The sequence below is a fragment of the Halyomorpha halys genome, unplaced genomic scaffold, assembly GCF_000696795.3.
Source record: "Halyomorpha halys isolate HHAL.00 unplaced genomic scaffold, Hhal_1.1 Scaffold809.1, whole genome shotgun sequence".
Classification (NCBI taxonomy): Eukaryota; Metazoa; Arthropoda; class Insecta; order Hemiptera; family Pentatomidae; genus Halyomorpha; species Halyomorpha halys.
Window position 1 is genome coordinate 125,960 of NW_027107058.1, and position 4,341 is coordinate 130,300.

At 34.0% G+C, this 4,341-nt stretch overlaps 1 protein-coding gene across 3 annotated transcripts in view; it reads left to right on the plus strand.

The window, feature by feature from the left end:
* LOC106686334 (uncharacterized) overlaps nt 1-4,341 on the plus strand; it is a 25,149-nt gene that overhangs the window by 6,504 nt on the left and 14,304 nt on the right. The gene's annotated exons all lie outside the window — the stretch shown is intronic.

The window sequence follows — 4,341 nt, forward strand, 5'->3', positions numbered from 1 at the left end:
CAGCACACTTTCTGAAACAGCTCCCTCGTAAAGCCATTCTATTCCTTACCTATATCTATAATGCTACACTCCGATCAACCTAATTCTCAAAACCTTCAAGCCACTTGAATATACATCTTCCTACCGTCCTATTTCACTCCTGCCCATTATGGGCAAAATCCTAGAAAAACTCTAAAACTTTAAAACGCCTCTATCCAATCCTTGACTCATATCATGTTATTCCTGACCACCAGTTTGGATTTAGAACATCTCATTCTACCACACAACAGAGTGGTTGATGTCATATCTTCCACATTGGAGCGCGGTATGTACTGGACGGGAGTCTTCCTCGATGTTCAACAAGCTTTTGATCGAGTCTGGCATCCAGGTCTGCTCTATAAACTTCGTCAATTCCTACCCCCAACATATTTGCTTATTATCCGCCCCTACCCTCACTAATAGAACCTTTAAAGTAAATCATAACCTAGCCTACTCATCTCACTTTTCTCAGTACGCCGGTGTTCCTCTAGGTAGTATCTTAGGTCCCGTTCTTTAAACGGCTTATACAGCTGACATCCCAACCCACCCTAACACAGTCCTAACAACATACGCTGATGACACATGTATACTTTCTGTAAACAACAACCCAACTAATCACTATGCACCCAACAAATCATGCATCACAAAGAGGCACACATAATGCTGAGAAATAAGAAGAATGCTGTAAAAACTGGAGAATCAAAATAAATCCTGACAAATCCCACCGGATCACCTTTACTCTCCGTCGTAAACCTCTGTCCTCCTGTCCTGCAGTATCCTTTCTAAATACTCCACTAACGCCTGTTGAACAGATTCGATACTTTGGACTCATACTTGACAAGAGACTTATTTGGAATCCACACACCCGACTGAAATGACAAGAAACTGCTCGTAGGTTCCGATTGCTACAACGCTTACTTTACAAACGCTCTAAACTTCCCATTCACTACAAAACATTAGTATACACTACGATAATCAGACCAATTTGGACATATGGAATTGAGCTCTGAGGCTCCACCAAACCATTAAATTCTTCCCGCATCCAATCGTTACAATCCAAAATCCTACGTAAAAATCAAGGATTTAGGGTTTCAAAATTACGTCACAAATAAATCATTCACAAAGACCTTAATCCTCTGAGGCGTCTGAAAAGAAGATGGGCACGGGACCTTCTAATTTAAATTAATGTTTGAAGTACCACCAATGGGTGGTTCCTTCCCTAGATTTTCAAGTGTATATGAAACATACAACATATTTACCTATTGTATTATTTTGTACAGTTGTAAATTACATTAAATAAATAATAAAAAAAAAAAAATGGTTTTGATAGGTGGATGGTTTAGATGGTGGCGCATCACGATAAGATCCATAAAAACGTATTATAAACGTTTAAGTATTATAGTTGAGTAATAATATAGTTAAGGTATCGTTTGAAATCGATATAACTAACGCGCAGAGATAAAGATAATAGTTTGAAGTAGACTGAAGATTGTTTTCATACGGACAATGAAGTCATTTTTTGTAATTTTTTATTTTTTCCAGATAAATCTCGGATGTTAATGAGTACACCTGGGACCTGTTTCATAATAAAGTACAAACTAATACTATTAGTCTTGTTGATTTATCTTAATTCAATTACACAGACTTGTACAATAGTAACTTGTACTTTAGTATTTTTTAATTCCTGTAATATCAGTAATAGTCATCCCTATCATGAAAAAATAAGTATTAGTATTATTACTACACTAGTTTCTACACTTGTACTATGAACTAATACTATTAGCTTTCATTACGAAACAGGGCCCAGGTCATGTAGTTACTATTTGTATGAAACAGGTACGCACAATATACTACATTCTTTACGTCTGCTAACATACTTCCTCTCTTCTTCACGTCTTCTTCCATTATCCCTCTCCCCTTTTTATCTTCATCATATGTGTCATTTTTTCCTCATTCTCATCAGCTGTAATCTTTCCCGCAGCGAGAATTATCGCCTTTCCTTATTTCTCCCCACGAGTAATCGTCAACATCTCTATCAACCGACCTTCTCTTATCTTCGTCTCTTAGTCTACCTTTCTATTTTTGTCTCTATTCCTTTCTCTTTCCCTGCGATAATCTCTTTTGCCAGAATGACAATCCACACTCCTAGAGTTTTCCTTATCCCTAGGACTTCAAATATATTGTACTCCAATACCTTATTGTATGCCTTTCTTGACTACTTCGAAATCTTAGGCACTCGCTACATTTTCACCAAGGGTTTTCGGTCTGGGTAATCTCAAGCTCTGCTGTTGGTCTTTATCACGCACAGCATCAATTGCCGCGTGTTACCTGGGCCAAGAAACAAACCACGAAGAATTGAAACTAAAACAACTTTTTTTATTGCAAAGGAACTAGGATATTAAGAAGTAGGAATATTCACTACACTTTAACTAACATCGAGTTACTCATTGTTTCGATAATTTCAATTATAATCGATCGACCAGATAACATCGTTACAATATGTCTTTTGATGTGAATAATATGTTGTAAAATGTGATACAAATTATTACCTAATATTAAAAGTGACACACATGGATGACAGACTATGAATTGTTCGTTAATTCAATATGATAACTAAGACAGCCGCTGCCGTAATGAGCGCTGGTGTACTCCGGCATATGTTACAGAAAATTTTTTAAAAATAAAATAGCAAATAAACAGTGCATTTCACCGTTTTCATTAAAAAGCTTTTTCTTTTTTACTTACATATTTAACCTCTATATGAGCTCTATCTCCGGACATTTTTTTTTTTTTTTTTAGCTTAACAAGGAAGTCGCGAATTATATTTACCTCAAGATGGGTGCCGTGAATTTTTGTTGGCTCATGATGGGTGCCATACAGAAAAACGTTTGAGAACCACTGAACTAAGGAGTTAGAAGTTTCCATTGTCTACCATTAATATTACAATTGATAATTGTAAATAAATCAATAGAATGTGATATTGAAATTTAGTAAGACAATTTTCACTTTCTTGCGTATTTGTAATAAATTAAAAAATCTCTGGGGAAACGGCAGAAGAAACCCATCCAAGGCTCTCTGGCACCGAGAGTGACACAAACCTCAACATATCAAAACGTTTTCTAAAAAAAGATAACCACTGAATACAAAAAAAATTTAATATATTTACTATGTAAGAGTGGTTTATATTAATAATACCACAACTACAAATGATCCATTTTACTCTTAACAAGTTTATTTTAATTCTCCAATGTTTCGGCACTCGGAATACTATCAAGGAGACAACCTAAATTATTAAATTCGTCAAAAAAAGTCTTTCACTTGCAGGCTACTTGTCTATAATAAAAATACTTCATATAGTAAAAATATATATTATAAATACGACAAATATTCTGTAAAACGTATTTAAAATAATTATAATAAATCAGTAAAATTATAATAATAAATCCTATATTGTTATAAATCTTAAACTACATCACCATTATACCGCAGGCTGAAATAACAAAAAACATATATTTTTCTCCATACCATACTATTTGGTTAAAACTATCACTTCACTTAGTTCGGGATTAACAGTCCAACCTTGGGCAGCCACACAACACGAGAAAATTGCAATATAAACAAAATAGTGAGGTTACTTCTACATTTGACCACTTCTTCACTTCATCCTTAAAATTGCCTGAGTTAGTACCTCGTAATTCAACGACCCATCGATTTCTATATATTATGAATATTCTATTCTTTCATGTTAAAAGACTGAATTTTTAATTCTCGGCCTATCTAGAATATCCTTAAGTTTTTCTCCTGAAGGTTATTCAGGTCAGCAATAGCTAATGACTTGATTCCATTTCATTCATTTGCTGTATTAGGTCATGAAAAACGTCTGAGTCCTGAGAAAAATATGATGTTTATGTTTGGCCAAGGAATATATATTAATAAAAGTAAGAGCAAATATAAGAGTTAATTAATTCAAAGACGTAATGAGAACATCTAAGATGAGAATGGTTCAGTTACTATTGGGTCGCATTCAAAAGTTTGAAGAGTACATATTTATACAAGAATATTTATCATAGACATCATAACTTTATTTATAGGAAATATAAAAATATTCACTACGATAATAATATCCAGTTTAATTAACAACCACAGCTGCATTTTTCTCTAGGTGTGGTTTTACTATTTATATGATAGTATGTAAAAATATATATATATCGTCTGAAAAGAAGATGGGCACGGGACCTTCTAATTTAAATTAATGTTTGAAGTACCACCAATGGGTGGTTCCTTCCCTAGATTTTCAAGTGTATATGAAACATACAACATATT